The sequence below is a fragment of the Acomys minous genome (assembly GCF_964271855.1).
Source record: "Acomys minous genome assembly, chromosome: 1".
Taxonomy (NCBI): domain Eukaryota; kingdom Metazoa; phylum Chordata; class Mammalia; order Rodentia; family Muridae; genus Acomys; species Acomys minous.
The window spans coordinates 118,788,521-118,809,257 of NC_140483.1; the positions used below are offsets into that span (position 1 = coordinate 118,788,521).

The 20,737-nt window shown below is 47.3% G+C and overlaps 1 long non-coding RNA gene across 1 annotated transcript in view; it reads left to right on the forward strand.

Moving 5' to 3' along the window:
• The window catches only part of LOC311585756, a 41,550-nt gene extending 22,762 nt beyond the window's left edge, over positions 1 to 18,788 (forward strand). The window contains exons 3-4 of the long non-coding RNA XR_014775340.1: positions 17,086 to 17,285; positions 17,377 to 18,788. This is a non-coding gene — a long non-coding RNA (uncharacterized lncRNA). The remainder of the gene's footprint in view (positions 1 to 17,085; positions 17,286 to 17,376) is intronic.
• Positions 18,789 to 20,737: the final 1,949 nt, after the last annotated feature.

Genomic DNA, 20,737 nt, shown 5'->3' on the forward strand with positions numbered 1-20,737 from the left:
TCTGGCATTTAGACATTGTTCAGCTTACAAGGAAGGGAATGTGCCACCAGATGACCCCTCAAGGTCATGGCCCAGAGACTAATTTTGTTATATAAGCAACACTGGCGTTCTAAGAGTGATTTAGCAGCCGCACGCGTAATTACCGACTGCGATTTTAGAGGCCTTCTGTGCTTTGGGTCTCAATGTTATTTAGCATGCATGTTGTTTTAATTAATATGTCACGTGTGTGCCAACACTTGAGGCCGACTTCGCTCTGACTCGTCCGGGCAGAGCATTGTTTGCACAGTGGTATTGTTTTCGGGGTGCAGGTGCTTTCCCCTCTTCCACATCTGGGGTGAGCCAGGAAGCCGCACAGCCAGCCTTGATACAGTGGACAACCACCCTGTCTTGGACCACTGTGCAATGAGGGATTGCTTCACCCTCAGAAGGGTGTGGCGATGCCCACAGTTGGGGGGATTTGCAAGCAGGTTGAAGCAGGAAGAAGGAAGAGCAGTTGAAACACTGCTCGCAGCCAGTCAGTTGGCTGATGTTCCAGCTTGGGAAGCCCCGTAGCCTCCCCTTGGCGTTTCCGGAGTTCCTCCCACCTGTCCTCCGGAAGGAAGACAGGGTGTGTGTGTGAGAGAGAAATCCTGAGGCAATCCGTTTCTTACTTGGACAGATTTCCATGTCAGTATCTGTGCCTCCCTCTGACGGGACACTTAATGTTTTTTAAAGCTTTCCCCCACTCCCATCGAATTCTGTTTTAAAGTAATGCTGTGGCCTCCGTTTAAGGCCGTCGAAGGGTCAAGCCACAAGCCACGACCTCATCACCTCATCGCTGTGTTAACTCCTCTCAGGGACTCTGCCGCCCGGGCTGGGGCTGTTGTAGTTCCTTCCTGGAGATGAATAAATGTCGGTGTGGAGGAGTTACAGAGCTTGTTCCCAGGCACACTGAGGTAGTGACAGGGCTGCACCTGGCATCCAGGCCCCTCCATTTCAAAGCCCTTGTCCTGTTCTGTCATGTAGTTCCATCTGTGAACCCTCTGTTCATTGCTTCCCCACCACCGGTGCCCTGCAGGACACACTGGCTCACGGGCACCACTGCCCAGATGCCCTTTTCCCACCTGAATTATTATATCCAAAAGGAACATTTCGGATGAATTTGGAATGTTAGAACTGACTCTTGCCATTGGAGGAAATATCTTTACAAGGGAGCCAAAGATGACTTGAACACTGGATTTTAATCAGCTTTGAGTCTCTGGTCCCTGTGTATACTCTGTGGATACTCTGTGTCCACAGGTGCTTTAGGGGTAGCCAGGACAAGTCACAGGGAAGAGATGCCCCAGGTATCACCCTAGGAGCCTCACCTTTATCACCATTGGTCCCTCCTCTAATTTTTGTCCCTCTTCTGTCCAAATTGGCTTTTTGTCCTCTCATTCCCGTCCCTGTGCCTGCCTGAATCTTCTTTTCTTGCCATCCCGACAATACAGGTGGCTTCACACCACGATTCTTCGGGCAGCCTTTGCCTGCTTTATCATTCTTTGCTGACAATGAATAATAACGGGAAAACCACAAAAGAGAAAATATTTATTGGTCCTGAAATGGCTTGAATTAATGAGCTCATGCTTCGGGGCATTTAGATCGAACCTGTGTAATTGCAGGTTACAAAGAGTAATAGTAGCTCATGCAGGGATATCATTTCGAGCTATTTTACTTTCGGGTTTTTTTTTTTTTTGTTAATCTGGTGGGTTTGGTGGAATTAGAGGGCTGCTGTGAAAAAAAAAAAAGCCAAGCAGCCTGCTGGGATGAGCTCAGCTTTGTCAAGCTCGTGCGTAGCTGCCCGGTCAGACTTTATGCGGCTCACAATCAGGCCAATCACCAGGGCCTGCCAAAGGAGTATTGAGCAGCAGACACAGGACATTTTTGTTGAAAGTAGTCCTTTGATTTCATCTTTCCTGGCTAATGTAATAAAAACAGGCATTATGGGATGCATTCATCTCAGTTTGATAGGGGTCGACGTGAATGCCCGGCAATGTGTGCAGTCGTAAAGGTTACCTGACTGTAAGGAGATGATTCCGATGCAGGGCTTGAGGAACCCAATACCAGACAAAGATGAATGCTATCCCGTGAGCAGGCAGGCTAGTGCCAACTCAGAACTGCCACACTGTTCCCACTTAGCAACATCTCACTTCTAAACCATCCTAAGTATGAGCCACAGGTCTGATTTCTCTAATTAGCGAAACCTTCATTGTTTACCTCCACATAAGAAGAAAGGAAAACAAAGCGGACTTGAACTTACTTTTGCTGAGTGGATGTCTGTTTCTATGGAGACAGAAGCAGAGGCCGGAACCAGCCTTGCACTGCTAGGGTCAGGGGGCCTGGCTCATGTCAGCCGCAGTATGTGTGTGAATTCCGTCCTCTGGGTCTGTAAGTTTATGACCTCAGTAGGGACCATTTGCAGAGGAAAAACACTTCACACAATTGCCAGTTGCCTCTCAAACAAAAGGCTTGCAGATGTTAAGCTGACGCTGGTCTCTGAGAGGATCCAAACTTATTGAATGTGATCTCTTTACTACTTGAAGCATTTCAAGTTTGCGGTAGCATGGACAGCAGTGCCCTCAGCAATGGTTCTGGGACTTCCGGGGCACCATTTCCCACGCACTTGATGAAGAGCAATGGGAGGAGTTGCTTATGCTCCACCAGTTACATCCTCTCACGAGAGTTAGTGGTCATACTGTTGCGGCTATTAGAGAGGAAGCAGGACAGTGGTAGTCAACTGGATCTGAAACATATAAGTAGGATGTAAAATAGGCTTCATCAGACTGAATAAAAGACCTGGCCTGGTACGTTCTCCAGACCCAAAAGTCTATATCTCACTGTTTTAATAGTTGCTGTTGAGTTCACGGTGCTTTACAGCACATATTCACTCATGAACGCAAGCAGCAAGCCATCACTAAGAAACCCGTGTGCTGAGATTCAGGCACTGGATTCCCAGTCACAGATTAAAGATGTGATCTCTGCCCTGGGGTTAGTTACTCTTAGGAGGAGAATCTGAGTCAAGGCGGATGGGATGGATACCGTTAGCAAGGAGGGAGTACGATCCAGGGACAGTGCGAGCCAGGCGGGAAGCCGTCACCGTGTGTTGCGTGAATGGGTGTCTGTGCTCACATGGGTGCATGGCCCGGTGCTCATGGGTGTTTGGAAGTGTTCAAGAGCAGAATCTCTGATAAATGTATCTAGAATAAGTCTTGAGGGATATGCAGACATCAGACAACGGAAAGAAAGCCGTGGCATTTTAGATACGAGGAACACCAGCTTCTCTGTGAACAAAGCTACCCTTCTTGGACTAGAGGATGCTGTAGTCTGGAGACACTGGTGCTTCATCTCAAGGAGTTCACTTGTTGAATGAAGGAAGAAGGAGAAGACAGAACCATGGCCGGGGTGGGGGTGGGGCGGGGCGTGTGTGTGTCATTGAACAACAGGGGAGGACCTGAGATTTGTTCTCTGTGTGCCTAGCAGTTTTCAAAAGCACATTTGTTCTCTTAATATTTAACCTTAGAACCTCAGTTTCTAAAGACAGACAGACAGACAGACAGACAGACACACACACACACACACACACACACACACACACACACACAGAGAGAGAGAGAGAGAGAGAGAGAGAGAGAGAGAGAGAGAGAGAGAGAGAGAGATCCAAGAGATGATCTGAGGGTCAAATGAGGCACCAATTCCAGAAACTAAGCACAGCCTGCTACGTGATTCACACTCAGGGACAGTGGCCATTATTGTCACCAGATATGCAGAGGAAAAAGGCTACAATTAAAGTGTCAGGAATGGAAAATTAAGGACTGACAAGGGTTGAGGAGAAAATCAAGGTCAGCCAGGCATAGTGATACACACCTTTAATCCCAACACTTGGGAAAGAGAAGAAAAGGGATCTCTGTGAGTCTGAGGCCAGCCTGGCCTACAGAGTGAGTTCCAGGACAACCAGAGCTATATAGTGAGACCCTGGAGAGAGAGAGAGAGAGAGAGAGAGAGAGAGAGAGAGAGAGAGAGAGAGAGAGAGAGAGAGAATAACAAAGTCTGACATGCCCTCTGTGAGAGTTTGTGGGTCAGTATCTGCAAGGTTGGTGAATGGGGAGTTGTGCGGATAATGGGAGAGAGGGGAGCCAAAAGCAATACACATGTGTGCAACAGGGCACATGCAGTCCCTTCCCCGAGGTGGCCATAGGCACCTGTGGGGAATAGGCCCAAGGCAAACTACCACAGAGCACTAGCTGTTTCATGTTGTTCTCTCTGGCCCATAAGCTGACACTTTACAGTGAGCAGTAAGTTTGTTGGCTCATGGCTCTAAAGGTGAGGAAGTCTGAGGTCAAGGTGGGGGAAAACCTAGTGTGGGGGCTTTCCTGGTACGTTACCATGTGGTAGAAATGTGGACAAGAGCCACAAGGAGGCCAGGCCTTTGATAAAGTAGCATCAATTTTCATGACATGTTTCCCCCTCCCCCACCCAAGCCTTGGCTCCACCTCCCAAATCCTGTCACATGAGAGATGAAATTTCCATCACCCAAACTTCAATCATCTTTAATCTGCTGAGCTCAGTTTTGCAAATGGGACTAAGTGAGGAGCTTGCAGAGCCATGGGCTGTGCTTGTTGCCAACCAGGAGACATTTCAGGTAGAGTGGGGGGTGGGGGGAGAGGTCACAGTGTCACAGACTGCTCTTCACCCCAACATAGCAGGCATTACCATCCTGACCCTCAGGATTCGGCCTGTTGGTGTTTCCTCGTAGAAAGGAGTGGGGAGGGCCATGAGACCCTCACTTGAGAGTCCAGTCACCCTCTCTATAGCTTCCCACTAGGTATGTGGAATTATACCTTTGCTGCCCATGGTCTTCAGAGGGGCTGGATGCTGGAAGGTGAACTAAAGGGGGTGTTCTTGCTGAATACAGCCATCCAAACTAGGATGAGACTTTTCAACAATCCAGTTGCTATGGGGCATCTCAGAAGACCCCTCCCCCATGCCGAAGGACCACCTGCTTCTACCTAGTTTGTCCTCTGATAGGCAGGTTCACTATTCCATTACCCAAAAGCCCCTGTGAGAATGTAGCTTCTCCTGAGTCTCTGTTGCACCTGAACATATGACCTGTGACACCAATAACCTTTGCTCTTCCCTGCACACCAGACCCAGTGCCGTTAGATGTAAACCTAGTGCTGGGGAAAAAAAAACCCAACTCACAAGAGTTATGAATCCTGCCTCTTTGTGTTTCTGCCAAAGCAATAAAATTTATTCCCAATACTAATACTGCAATTTAAATTTATTATCTTTGTGTTTTACAGTATCCATAGCAGTAAAATCTGTTCCCAGGAGGATAATTCCAATTGCCAACTACTTAAGGAATTATTTTTGTTTATGTTTTAAAGCCACAGCAATAAAATTTAACACCAACAGTAATAGTACAACTTTGTTTGCCTTTAAAACTTGCCATAAATGACAATTGTGAGAAGAATGTCTGCAAGCATTTAGATGTTTCTCTAGAAGAAACAGTTTTGTGGGTGTTGTCACATAGTAACACCCAGGGTTTTTTTTATTGTTTATTTTTTGTTTGTTTGTTTTTTTAACAGAGCATAGAGAAGCCCAGTTCTTTTTAACTGGTCAGCACGCCTCACCAGTCTCCTCTTCTGCACACTTCTGGGGAAGCCCACTCCTTTTTCCTTGTAGCCTATCTTAGTCCAGGTTCCTATGGCTGTGATGAAGAACCATAAGCAAAACAACTTGAAGAGGAAAGGGTTTATTTGGCGTTCACCTCCACAACACTGTTCATTATTGAAGGAAGTCAAGACAGGAACTCAAGCAGGGCTGGAACCTGGAGGCAGGAGCTGATGCAGAGGCCATGGAGGGTACTTAAAAAAAAAAAAAAAAAAGAACCCTGGCTCACCAGCACAGGGATGGCACCACCCACTGTGGGCTGGGCCCTCCCCATCAGTCACTAATTAAGAAGATGTCCTGTAGAACAACTGGATCTTATGGAGGCATCTTCTCAGTTGAGGTTTCCTGTATTCAGATGACTCTAGCTTGTATCAAGTTGACATAAAACTATCCAGCACACTGCCCTTTGACCTACCTCCTAGTACCATAGTCCAGGGGGCACCAGTTTCCAGCCTGGGTGATTAACATGGCCTTTCCATTGCTTACTGTCATTTATAGGTGACTACACAGCATCTAAGAACTCCTTCAAATACAAATCATGCCAGCTTCCAGGAAAAAAGGAGGGAGGGAGGGAGGGAGGGAGGGAGGGAGGGAGAGAGAGAGAGAGAGAGAGAGAGAGAGAGAGAGAGAGAGAGAGAGAGAACACAATACTTCAAGAAAGCAATAAAAGAGATCTGAGATGGAACAGGACAAAAGAGGACCAACAGGCATATAAGAACCAAGTAACCCTTGAGGGCTATGCATGGCCTTGAACCCACAACATCATCTGTATAAAGGCACACTTGAGAAATGGAGGCACTGTGAGTGTGGCCTGGCCAGCCCATGATATTAAAGACCTACTCTTAACTTTGTTGGCATGCGGCTATATAATTAAAGGAAAGTCTTCGTCTACCCATGAGTCCTTGGTACCTGCAGAAGACACAATGTGTGGTATTTGTTTGAAACCACCTACCCTTTTTGTTCCCCAAGTGGATGGGTGGCAGAAAAGGATGAGAGTCAACACTGTGGAAAAGTTGGGGTTTGTGGAAGCATGTTGGGGGTGGGGGGTGGAGTGGATCCCTGGGAATTCATTAAGTATTTTTTCTACTTCTGGTACTCTTGGGGAAATGAAATAATTTAAAGTAAAATATTGGAAGGAAAAGGCCAGTGAAAGCATTTGTTCTTTTTGATAGTGAGGGATTTATTCAACAAGCATTTAGTTTCTTCTTTTCCATCATCTACTCCAATTAATGGATTAAAAAAAAAACTGATTACCTTTCCCTTGCAAAATAGGATACGATGTAGCATCTGTCCTCCAAGGCTTGCTATCTGCTGGGAGAGGGACTAGCTATACCAGGTCCAGGTTTATGACGCCAAGAGTAAAGAAACCAACACTATGCAGAACAGTCAAAAGTGAGCACAAAAACATTAAGGTACAGATCACCGTGTGGTGTGCAACTCCTTGAATATGCAAGGAGAAAAACAAGAGTTCCTGGCTGTTCTGCTTTGCTCTCTATTGCTGTGATAAACATTATGACCAAAAGAAACGCAGGGCAGAAAGAGTTTATTCAATCATTCCTGGCCCCCCGCCCCAAGGCCATACTCATCACTGAAGGAAGTCGGGAAAAACTCAAGGCAGGAACCTGGGCACAGACTGAAGTAAGGACCGCTGGAGGAGCGCCTCCAGCTTGCTGGCTCTTTGGCTCCTGCTCATCTGCCTTTCTTACGCAGCCCAGGCTCACCTGACTAGAGACAGAGCCACCCACAGTGGGCTGGGCTCTCCTATATCAATTCATAACTAAGACGATGCCCCACAGACACACCCACAGGCCAATCAGATGGAGGCAGTTTCCCAGTGGAAGCTCCCCCTTCTCGAGTGTGTCAAAGCTGAAAACTGAAGCTAACTATGACACTGGCCACACTTGTTTCAGCACAAAGATGGGAATGAGACCTAAGAAGCTGTTGTGATTTAGGAAAGAGGAGAACCAACCCAAGAGGGGCTTCTTAATATGTAGTTTTTATACTTCTTGAACAAGATATGAACACATTCCATACTCAGTAAGGGTGGAGGCCATTAAGATAGGGTCTCCGGTCACCTAGGCTGGCTTCAACTTGCTATGTAGTTGAGGATGGTCTTGGATTCCTGATCTTCTGGTCTCTTCCTTCTAGATGTTAGGATTACATACAGGTCTCAAAATGTAAAATTCAAATAGTACTTTAGTAGACGTAAAGTTCAGTGACAGAGCTCTTGTCCTACATGAAGACACTCCTGGATTCAATCCCCAACATTACACACACACAAACACACACACAGGCACACCCAGACACACCCAGACACACACACATACACAGACACACACAGACACAGACACACACACACACACACACACACACACACACACACACACACACGAAGGAGGATGCTCTTGGTTTCTCTTCTAAGAGTACTTATTCCGTCTCCATTACCTGTGGTACACAATCTGAAGTCTTTTTGTGGCTTTCCTGTCCTCTGTTCCCTCTCCTCTTGGGTGATGTGCTCCCCACACTGTGTTCTGCTGGCACCCAGCTCTGCCCTGTTCCTTCTGGTGCCATAACATCATGGGCCCAACGCTAGGAGTTTTCATGTCCTTCCTCTTGTAAGCTGCCCGGCTGCTTCCCATTCTTGGTCAGAGATTTTCCTCACCTCCTTGGCTTCTGTGAGCAGACACAGGTCCTTGCTTTAGGTCTCTGTGCTGCATGCTTCCAGAGAACCCCTGAGCTCTCTCTTGGGAGGGTAATATATCTGACCTGAAAGTGATTGTCCGATGTTATCTTTTTCCTTGTGTCTAAGGGAGCCCCACTGGCTCATTCTCTCCCCCACACCCACCACCTCTTTCTGAGTTTCATATCTGCGTTCTATATGGAATGCTTAGGTGAATAAGCAGCCACTTGCTTGTTCATGACAGAGAGCAGGAGCAGAGAGAGAATCAAGAAGAAAGATGGGGGGGGGTGTTGGGGGGGAAGCCTGCTGGATGGTCAGAGAGAAAGGACAGCAAGCAGTGGGCAAGCTCTGAGTGAGAGGAACTCTGGGAAGTGAAGATCATCCTAGGCTTCAGCTACCCATGGGAAGACAAGTATGTTGGAGAGAAGGCAGCTGTGGGGGCAAAATGACGAGGAGGAGAGAGAAAACTTTTGAAGTTTATAAAAAAAGAAAAGGGGACTAGCTAGCTTGTGTGGTCGTCTTTAAAGAGACATCCTTGTCTTTGGAGCTCTACCACTTCCCTCAGAAGCTTCTCTGTTTTGTGAGGATTCTAACAATGTGAATAATACACTTAAAAAAAACTAAAGAGAAAAAAATTAACATAATGCAAGAGAGCTGGAAGGTGACTTGGGGAGGACAGCAACTTGCCAAGTTGTCTTAATTATGATTTCTACTGCTGTGATAAAACCATGACCAGATAAGAAGGCAGGCTGGATAAGCTACGGTGAGCAGGCCAGTAAGCGGCACTCCTCCATGGCCTCTGTATCGGCTTCTCCCTTGAATTCCTGCCCTGACTTCACTGGATAATAAACCACAAGCTGTAAGATGACATAAATTTAAAACATGATGGTCATGCCTGGGTTACAGGCAGGGAGGCCAAGGTGGTGTACAGCATCTCAGGCAGGGCAGTGTACAGCATCTCAGGCAGGGCAGTGTACAGCATCTCAGGCAGGGTGGTGTACAGCATTTCAGGCAGGGCAGTGTACAGTATCTCAGGCAGGGCAGTGTACAGCATCTCAGGCAGGGCAGTGTACAGCATCTCAGGCAGGGCAGTGTACAGCATCTTCTGCAGGGCAGTGTACAGCATCTCAGGCAGTGTGGTGTACATAGAGCATCTCAGGCAGGGTGGTGTACAGCATCTCAGGCTGGGCAGTGTACAGCATCTCAGGCAGGGCAGTGTACAGCATCTCAGGCAGGGCAGTGTACAGTATCTCAGGCAGGGCAGTCTACAGCATCTTCTGCAGGGCAGTGTACAGTATTTCAGGCAGGGCAGTGTACAGCATCTCAGGCAGGGCAGTGTACAGCATCTCAGGCAGGGCAGTGTACAGCATCTCAGGCAGGGCAGTCTACAGCATCTCAGGCAGGGCAGTCTACAGCATCTCAGGCAGGGCAGTGTACAGTATTTCAGGCAGGGCAGTGTACAGCATCTCAGGCAGGGCAGTGTACAGCATCTCAGGCAGGGCAGTCTACAGCATCTCAGGCAGGGCAGTGTACAGTATTTCAGGCAGGGCAGTGTACAGCATCTCAGGCAGGGCGGTGTACAGCATCTTCTGCAGGGCAGTGTACAGCATCTTCTGCAGGGCAGTGTACAGCATCTCAGGCAGCGTGGTGTACATAGAGCATCTCAGGCAGGGCAGTCTACAGCATCTCAGGCAGGGCGGTGTACAGCATCTCAGGTAGGGCGGTGTACAGCATCTTCTGCAGGGCAGTGTACAGCATCTCAGGCAGCGTGGTGTACATAAAGCATCTCAGGCAGGGCAGTGTACAGCATCTCAGGCAGGGTGGTGTACAGCATCTCAGGCAGGGCAGTGTACAGCATCTTCTGCAGGGCAGTGTATAGCATCTCAGGCAGCGTGGTGTACATAGAGCATCTCAGGCAGGGCAGTCTACAGCATCTCAGGCAGGGGGGTGTACAGCATCTCAGGCAGGGGGGTGTACAGCATCTCAGGCAGGGTGGTGTACAGCATCTTCTGCAGGGCAGTGTACAGCATCTCAGGCAGCTCGGTGTACATAGAGCATCTCAGGCAGCTCGATGTCCAGCATCTTGGGCAGTGTCTCGGTCAGGTGCTTCTCCCAGACACATTGCCTCTGAACAACAACAAGATATCTGAGATGAAGAATAGTTTATTCTTTGCATTCAGTCTCCTCGAAAGACTTTTATGGTTGTGCTGGTGCTGGAGGCCACACTGATGTCCGTGATTCATGGTTCAGCACGTTGATGTCCACATTCTGTATTGCTGCTGGAAATCACCTGCAAGTCCATGATCCATGCCGCTGCCAGCAGCTATGGGCAAGGAAACTTCTTTTACAGTAGTATCATTGACTGCAGACTAATGACAGAGGATGAGAGATATTGAAGGCTTCTGTGATAACCAGGCCCCCACCCCCAAGAAACAATCCAGACAGGAAGCTACTGAAGAGAGTCCTTAAAAATGGTGAAAACAATGCTGAAGTGTAGTTCTTCGCAGCTGATGGCTCCTGGAGGCAGGGTGCTGCTGGAAAGGACTGAGTTTTCTTTAATGAGCTGGTGGCCACTGGTGGTTTGACCATGTTCCACTGAGTATATGAACAGCACAAACTGAACTTAGTGTTTTGTTTTTGTTTACTTGTTTTGGGTTTTTTGGGGGAAGTGCACAAGGGTCAGATAGTGGATCTGGGAGGGATGGGAAGCAAAGTGTGATTGGGGTGCATTATATGAAAATTTGAGATAATTAATGAAAATATTATGTTGGGAAAGTTTAAAAGAAGCAAGGGAAATCAACTAATCAAATAAACAAAGCAAACCCACCATGACCAAAAGCAACTTGAGGAAGAAAGGATTTACCTCTTCATGCAGGTCAGGTGGAGGGAAGTCAGGAACCTGAAGGCAGGAACCGAAGCAGAAGCCATGGAAGATACTACTTACTCAGCCCACTTTCTTATACATCTCAGGACTGCCTGCCTAAGGGTGGCATCACCCACAGTGGGCTAGACTCTTTTACATGAGTTACTAATCAAGAACTAGACCAATCTGATGATGACATTTTCTCAACTAAGAGTCCCTCTTCCCAAATGAGTCTAACTTGTGTGAAGTTGGCAAAAACAAAACAAGACAACAACAAAACCAACCAGCACACAAGGCTGCTTCAGAAAGGCAGCCTTGGCAAAGAGGAGATCAATGGAGGGACTTATGGAAGGTCCCAGAAGGATATTGAAACCTATGTGACACATATGGCATGCCTGGATTCCTCATGTATCATTTGACTCACTAGATCCTCATAAAATCTCTTCCTTTTCTGAAGTTACATAAGAAATAAAGAATTGATGAGGCAAGGGGTGGGCACATAGGCACGCCAGTAGAATAGCTGCTTATAAGTAACCTAGGAGACTTCCCAATCATGCGACTGCTTTTGAGCAACCCATGTTCCTATAGGCAATCCCAATAAACTTATTGGTTCACCAAGCTGTACTGGTCAGAATCTTTTCCTTGGTTTATTGGTGCCTTCTCTATCTGGAGTGGATGGGTAATTCTTTTGGTTTCCCTGGGAGAAGTCTCGCATCACCATCTTGGATGTCAGATCAGCAGTCTCAGTACTGCAATGTTTGTGTTAAGTAACCTTTATTTCACTTAATCATGAGTTCAGATTGCAAAAGTGGTGATGATGGTACTTTAAAAAGTTCAGAGAGAAACTATAAAGTACTTCCTTACATGGAACTGTGGGGTAAGGAAAGAGGAAGAAACGCACTTAAGTTGTTACAATCTGTGGGAAGAATAAGTCTCTCTGTGGAACCTTGATGGAGTTGGGGGCGGGGCTTACTGCTTCTTTTGCCATCACACTTTAAACTGCAAGAGCTGTTGGCCACGTGTGAGTGCTTGGCTGAGATGAGAGGGACAGTGAATTTATGCTTCTGTGCATAAACAAGAAACAAAGTGTCATTGGGATTCGGTTCTGTCTGAAGTTTCAGGCATTGACTGGGGAGTTTAGAACATCGTCCTGAGGATAAAGCAAACTTCGCATTGTCAATTTCGAAAGGCCTTGTAGTTTCCGGCAAGGATTGTGCCCTAGCCCACTTCATGTCCGAGTACTTTAAGGCCGTTGGCAGCTCATATGCTGGCGGGGCAGGCAGGTTGGTGCTCCATTCTGTCTCCTGTTGACATGTGCCAGTTGTTCTGCTACTGTGCCTCGAGCGTCTCCTCTGTCCAATGGACCAACAGTAGGCCAGGGCCCACAGGATGTTATGAAGATTTTCTGGTTTATTACTCATAAATGCCTTAGGGGGCCCTACGCACCTTAGAGATGCTCGCTTTGGCTGAGCCACAGTTCTCTGCCTGGATCAGCCTTCACATGACACCTGCAGTGCAGCCATCCCAGGCTTCACTGACCATCTGCTGCCAGGTTTAAGGGTCCAGTGGATGATCAGAGCCATTTCTACCCAGTGTGCATCCTGGGAAACACCATTTTCATTTCAAAGCTTTGAGTCAAAATTGGGATCATTTCTATTCAAATTGGATCTGACATCCAAGACGGTGATATATGACTTCTCCCAGGTGGACCAAATGAATTATCTCTTCACTCCAGATAGAGAAGGCACCGATACACAAGGAAAGGATTCTGCCCAGTATGGCTTGGTGAACCAACACATTTATCGGAGTTGCCTATGGAAACATGAGGTGCTGAAAAGAAGTCAGTTCTTTACTTTGGGGTTGCCAACAAGTTACTTTCAATCACCAAGTCTTTGTATCTTCACATCTACACTGAAATGTGGATGCCTCTTAGGCTCTCCATTTTACATTGGTGTGAAAGCTGTGTGCATTCAGTAGAAAATATACTTTACAATTTGATTTTGGGTGCTTCTCAGAGGCAGGGGACTCTCTCAAGATGTAAAGCAGAGGTTCCCAGTCAGCCTTGGGGGGTCATTCAGAGGACACCTGACAGTCCACAGTGCATGGTGTTGCTAAGCAGGGACACTTGGCAATTGTAAGTGGACAAAATGCAGTTTTGAATTATGATATTTTCAGTTAATAATGGGATGGTTGGGGTGGAGCCTGTTGTAATCAAAGAGAGGTACCATATAGGCCAATGGGGAGATATAGTCATTTGCTCAGCCAATAACTAAGTGCCACAGTCCACATGGCTTAAATAGAATAATGTGCTTCTTCCCCATTCTGGAAGCTGAAAGACCAAGACTAAGGTGGGACAGGCTGTCTTCTCTACTTGTGACTCATGGATGACCATCCTCTCCCTGTGTCTTCTATGGCCTTTCTCTGCATAGACCTGTGTATAGTCTCTCAGTTTTATTAGGACACAGCTGTGTTGGGTTGCTGCCCATCCACGAGACTTCATTCTAACTTAATGAGCACTTTAATGGTCCTGTCAGCATGTACAGGCAACATTCTGAGGCACTAGGAGGTTTTTGGGTTTTGGCTTTTTTTTTTTTTTTTTTGGCAGGGGACGTGGGTGGGCGTGTGGGTGGGGCACATAACCTAGGCATAATAGAATGCTAACTGAGAAAGTGTATATTGAAACTGCTAAAAACAGGTACGTCATAAGTGGTAGTAAAATATGTTGGTGTATTTTCTACACTACCAGTGAGTGGTTCATGCCTGGGTGGGGCAATTCCTCGGATTGACAATAAGGTCTTATTTTCTTCCATTTTGCATTGTTATTTTCTTATGTCAGTTCCTTCCCACTGGTGGGGGTGACTGAAGAACTAAGAACTTATTTTCTTAATGCTTCTTTTATTTTATGTGCATGAATGTTTTGCTTGCATTGTATGTCTGTGCACCACACACATGCCTGGTGGCTACAGAAGTCAGAAAAGGGCATTGGATTCCCTGAGGCTGAAGTTACAGATGGGTATGTGTCTCCTTGTGGGTGCTGGGACTCAACTCTGGGTTCTCTGGAAGAACAGGCAGTGTTCTTACCTGGTAAGCCATCTCTCTAGCCCCAGCTAAGAACTTTATAAAGGAGCCAGGTGGTGCCAGCACACGCTTTTAATGTTAGCATTTGGGAGACAGAGGCAGGCAGATCTCTGTGAATTGAAGGCCAGCTTGGTCTACAGAGCTAATTCCAGGGCAGTCAAGGATACACAAAGAAGCCCTCTCTCAAACAAACAAACAAACAAACAAACAACAGAAAGCCCCACCCACAAACAAGCAAATAAACAACACCAACGCCCCCCAAAAAACCCCAAAACAAAAACAAGACCCAACCCCACCCCAAATTGTAAGGAGTAATTTCTTGCTGTGACCAGCATAACGGAAAATGAATTTAGTAAGTGTCTTTAGGCCAGATATTCTTAGGGGTCAAAGGTATCATGCCTCTTGCTTGGAATTTGTTTTGCTGGTTATATATTGGAACACAGGGTCACAGTTGGTACTTTATGAACAGAGGGAAGAGCTGAGATATTTGGGTTGTGACACCATTAGCAAATTGATTTGCACTGATTAGTAAATAGTATTACTCCGATGAAAGCACAAGCACATGAGAAGGGGGGAAAGAAGAGGGATGAAGAGCCAGTTAGATCCAGATGAGGAGGATGTCCCTTTAAGGCAGGCCTCCGTGTTCTTTTCTGGCTTCGGAGCCCCAGTTTCCTCTATAATACACATGTCCCTACTAGTTGAATATCTCTTTGCATGGTGCTCTGATTGCTTTCTGTCACTCAAAATGTCCCTGTAGCCAAGGTTAATGACTGTGAGCAAGGACTCACTGGTGGACACCTTCCTCCTGTAGGGACAAAGCCGTCAGAGGCATGCAAGGCCCGCACTGTTGCCTGTCACCTCCTACTCTCCAGGGACCCTGGGTTCTGACCTTCTCTGCTCTTTCAGATAATGACAATTACAAATGTTCAAGAGACACACCACCAAGGCAAGAGGCTTCAGCTAATTGGGCACTGTCATTAAATGCGGGTAGATTTTGTCCCCCTCCCATCCTTGTCTTCATCCATGTATATTTCAACAGGGGAAATAATAAATTGGAGAAAGAGAGGCTGAGACCAAGTGAAATTTTAAATGGAGAAATTTTTCTAGATCTTGGCTACACACCCACACCCACACACATACACACACACCCACACACACACACAACCACACCTACCCACCCCCCCATACACATTCTTGGTTGCATATATACCCATATATTCTATATAAACATATATGCTATATACATATGTGTGTATGTTGAATATATGTGTGTGTGATATATATGTATGTGTGTGTATACAGGGGAAGGTGGGGTACAGCTACAGTGCAGACAGGCCAGTGGGGTTGCAAGGAACCAGTGGAAACTCAGGGGACTGTAACATAGGACAGCCCTCGAAGGGCTTTTAGAGAGTGAGCAGACACGCTGAGAATCCAGGCAGCTGCCACGATTAGCATCTAGAAATGACATCTTTGTTGAAAACAAAGGTCCACAGTGCCATGGACATCCAGAGCATGTGTTCAACGTAAGCACAGGCAAACCAACTACTTTGTATATTTAGCATATATGTGTGTGTGTGCATACATAGTGTATAAGTTACATATTAATGAGATTGATATGTGTTTGTTAAGTCTAGGCTGATTATAACAAAATTAAGCAAGGGTGGAGGCAATGGGTTACACATCTGTAGCCTCCATCTTCTGTAAACTCGCCCATGTTGCTGTGAGGAAGGAGGCCCTGGGTTAAACCTGAAATGTCCCCCACATGCACATGTTTTGAGTGTGTGCCCTCTGGCTTCCGTTTCTACAGGCTGCAGAATCTTTAGGAGTCAGTGCCTAGCTGGTAGAGGTATGGCAGCTAGGAAAGGGCCCTTGAAGATTATAACTGGCCTCCTGGTTCCAGCTGCGAAGTACACCAGTCCACTGTGACATGAGAAACCTCCTTCATTTGTTCCTGTTGTCATGAACTCTGCTGTGCCCCCCTCACAGGATGAACTGATACCCTCTAAAGTCATTAGCCAAAATATGTTATCCCTCCCTTGTTTATGTCAGGTATTGGATAAAGGTGATACACAAATGACTAATATAGAAGAGAACAGATTCCTGAAGCCACAGGGAGGACCCAACCATTTGCAGGCTAAGGCTGTATTGAGATTTCTGTGGATTTGGACCAGCAACAAAATGAAAGCTGCTGTCATTCCTGAAATCTAAGCTTTCTCTTCCTGAGCTGTGGTGTGCCCAGGATATTTTCTTATAAATACTTGAAAACATCTCAGAAGGTCAAGTGGTCATGGTCAAAAGAAGATATCCACATGTGCAAGCCCAGTTCACCCAGAAAGATCTTAGAGCCACTGGGGCCCTCAAGGTGCTTCTGGGTGAGTGTCTGCTCATGGGCGTTGAGTGTGGAGCATGACCAGAAGGGTGTGAGGAGGGTGGAAGGCCCCTGAGAATGGCTCATCACTGTCAACTTGCCTAGGCGAGAATCTAGGACACGAATTTCCAAGTGTACTATGTTGATGAGAGTGTTTACAGAGAGGATTAACTGAGGCAGGGAGATCCACCCTGAATTCAGGCACCATCTTCTCTTGGGCTGGACCGAATTACAAAGGGGAAGGTGGACTGAGCATTCCCGACTGTGGGTACCATGTGACCAGCCACTTCGTGCTTCTGTTGCCATGCCCTTCCCTGTCAAGATGGACAGCATTCTTTTAGACATGAACAAAATAAACCCCACCTCTCTTGTTACTTCTTCTTCCTTTCCCCATCCCCCATCCCCTAGCCCCTAGGGCACAGAACCGTTGAGGATTGGCAATTTGCCTGGTGTCTCCCATAAGCAACGGACTCATGTAGGGGACCCCTGGCTGATAACTCTCTCACGGAGGACAGAAGATGAAAGGACAGAGTGCCTGGTCCTGCTCTAGCAATAGCGCTGATGCTGACGGACAACAGTTCAAGAAGAGGAGACGTAGATGGAGAGCGGTACTCAGTCAATGGGGACAGGGGGATACTAGCCTTATTCCACATGGGCTACTTAAGCCTGCTCATCCCTCTACTGTTTTTTTTTTTTCAGACTTAAGCTCCCCCAGCCATGGATGGCATGTTGGACCTTGATGACATGACCTCTATGGTTCAGTGTCTAGTGGTGGCCTGGCTTCTGAATCTGGTGGGCTGGTCCAGGTGCTGCTTGTTTCCAGGGGAGAACAGACAGACCTCCAGATCAAAGGTCCAAAGGTTCAGTTTCTCATTCATGGGCCAGGGGCAGCTTAGAGTACTAAGGCGCAGGCTCCTGGTCTCATGGGGGCCAAGGTGGGTGGGTAGAGGTGGAAATTGAGTTTCCCACTGGGTGTTACAGTTTATCTCTTGTAGAATGAAATAGCCAGTATCAGACAGGAGTGGAAACTCAGGCGTTCCAAAGGCCTTTGATGATACTGCAGTGTTACAGCTCTTTGGTTAAGCTGCTGTGCTAAGTAAGGCAGAGGATGTGGGCTGACACCCCTCTTCCCCCAAGACAGGTCCAGTGAGATGCAGGCCCTGCACCAGCTGTCAGCACTAATCTTACTGCAATGGAGTGGGCTTCAGGCATTGCTACTCCAGGCATCTAGCAGTGATTCTCCAGGGAGGAGGGGAACCCTCCCTTCTCCAGAATATAAGGAGTCTCAGACAGTCATGGTGAAGCAATGTTGCCAGTGCAAGAGAGAGCAAGCCAGCTAACCTTTATTCATGAACCAGGCATTTATAAGCCTGGGACAGTGGGGAGGGTTTTGTGGGTGAATGTGTCTGATTGGCTAGGAATAGAGATGCCAGGATACATGATGTATATGCAGTGGCTGAGTACATCATTTACAGGCAGTAGCCAGGGTCCTATCACAAGAAGGAGAACACAGTACTTAATTACCTATGGGTGGGGGAAGAACTTCCAGGTACTATTAAAGGTCATTTCCTGAAGGCTAGAATCTCCTTAGCATAGGGTGGGGTATTTCTAGGAGTCCACAGGTGCTTGATGAACAGATTCTATCAGAAAAGGGTAATTTTCCCTGAGAGCTATGTGACGATCCTTAGGGGACCTGGGGGTGCCCAGACCAGGCAAAGAGAACCCCATTGAAAAAAGGAGTTGTTCATAATAGACCAAGTTCAGCTGGCTATCCAGAAACAACAGACTTCAACCTTAAAAAGCAGGGTACCCCAGTCCTCAATGTCATTCTAAAACACTCAACAACAGTTCCATGTGAAGACAATGCCCGCCCTGGTGGTGACTGACTCTCCAGTGGCATGATCACAGGGGAGGCAGCCGTTTTCAGTAGGCAGAATGCTACTGCTATGCTTAATGACTTGGGGAGTGGATTAGGTACAAATATATTCCTGCCAAACTTTGGGTAACAGGAATTCTATGTGCTATCCCCACCTGCTAATTGGACATTTTAGAACAGTATTCCATTTCCTGATATTTAGATTTGTGGCTGGTTCTTGGAGGGAAATTGTTGAATTTGGTCCCTCAATTAAAAAAAAAACTTTTTTATTGATTCTTTGTGAATTTCACATCAAGCAACTTAACCTCTCTCATCTTCCCATCCCTTCATATCTACCCTCTGCCCTTGCAATCCCGCACCCCACGAAAATAAAATAAGGTATAATAAAAGAAAGCAAAGAAAAACAAAACAAAATAAACATTTTGTTATGGAAGCTGTAGTGTGTCACACAGTCTACCTTTTTGTCCATATATCTTTACTTGCAAATCTTCATTGCAATGGGTCATTGGCCTATTTCAAGGTCTCTGGCTTCTGCTACACCATCAATACTGGATCCTTACTGGGACTCCTCTCAGATCTCCTGTTGTTGTCCTGTGTCAAGGAGATCTTGCAGCTTTGGGCCTGCAGGACTTTTCACATGCTCCAGCACTTTATCAGTAGTGTAGATACTGGGGTGGACCAACCCAAGGCTTTGGATCTGGGCCTGAGAGGTAGCTTGGCCAGCTCTCCTGTGCCTGAACCACCAGGTGATCTCTCTGGCACTGCCGTGGATAATCCAATGCTCTAGCTGGCAAGGGGCAGGCTCACTTGTGCATTCACCACCAGGGCCAACTCTTGTTATTTTGCCCAGGTGAAGTGCAGAAGATGCAGGGCCTGCTCTCCCAAGTGCTGCGAGTCCTTGAGAGGACCAGCTTTCCCACTCTCGTGACCTGAGGATAGCTTTCCTGCCTGCTTTGAGGAGCAAGGGGCTGGGAGGGCTTTTCTCTTTCACCCAAGCTACCCTGTGGCCAGCTCACCTGTGTTCATGCCCTGGGGGGAACACTCACCTGCTCTCCCTGTCATCAGGGTGAGCTCTACTGTGCTGTTCAGGCAAGGAGCTGGGCCAGCTCACAATAGTGACTCAAGCTACAACCAGACCAGGGACATCTGTATAGCCTTTGGTGGTAATACGGGCCTAAGACATCAACACAGACCCCTGGTGCCTTAGTACCCAGACCTCTAGCATCAGCATGGGCCTGGATGTTTCTATGGCCTCAGGTGGCTGCACAGGCCACTCAGATCAGCATGTCCCACTGCAGCAGAAGTGTAGCCTCCACCATCCACATGGTCTCCAGTGACAACCCAGACCATGGACACCTGCTTGGCCACAGACAGGGACACAGACCCCGGCTTCAGCAGGACTGTGGACTCAGATACAGTCCTTGGCAGCAGCCTGGGCAGGACCTCCCCGTGGCTTCCTCAAAGCTGCCTGTTCCTCGTGGCAGGTCAAGCTTCAGTTCCCCCCTTCTCCATACTGCAAGAACCCCTTCACTCTGCTTTCTCTTCCATCTCCCCACCACGCACCCGATCTTCCTTGTCTCTCCGTCATATATTTGTCCATCGTAGATGCCTGAGGCCAGTGCTTGGGTGTCTTTCTTTGGACCCCCCCAGGCTGGAGTGTGTGCTTGGGTGTCTCTGGTCAATACATGTTATTTTAAAAAGAAACAACTTATGCTAAAAACAGCTAATTGATTGTAGCATTTTCCTTTATTGGCAGCTTGCTGATGGCTTCACATGGTTTCAGGCATAGGTACAATCACTTAGGCTACCGGGGACTCTGTCACGGGGTCTTTTGATTTCTGTTTTACGCCCATGTTGCTTTGCCGCAGGGAGTGCTGCAAAACACATGGAGTTTGAGGGAATAAGATGGGCTTCTAAGATTTTCCAGCTTCAGTGGGTTGGGAAGACTCTGAAGAGCACTGCTAAGTGGAGGCCATCTTAGGGGCAATGCATGTGGGGGGGGCAGAGGTGGTGGGCTACGAAAGAGGATGTGATGACCGTGACAGCTTGGAGGCAAAGTCCTCCCCAGGAGAGAGTTGATAGCCACCCCAGGGTGCCAAGAGTTAAGGTGGAACAGGACTTGCGGCAGATTCATTTCTCTCAATGGTGTAGCGAGTAATGGTAGTCACTGTACAGGAATCAAGA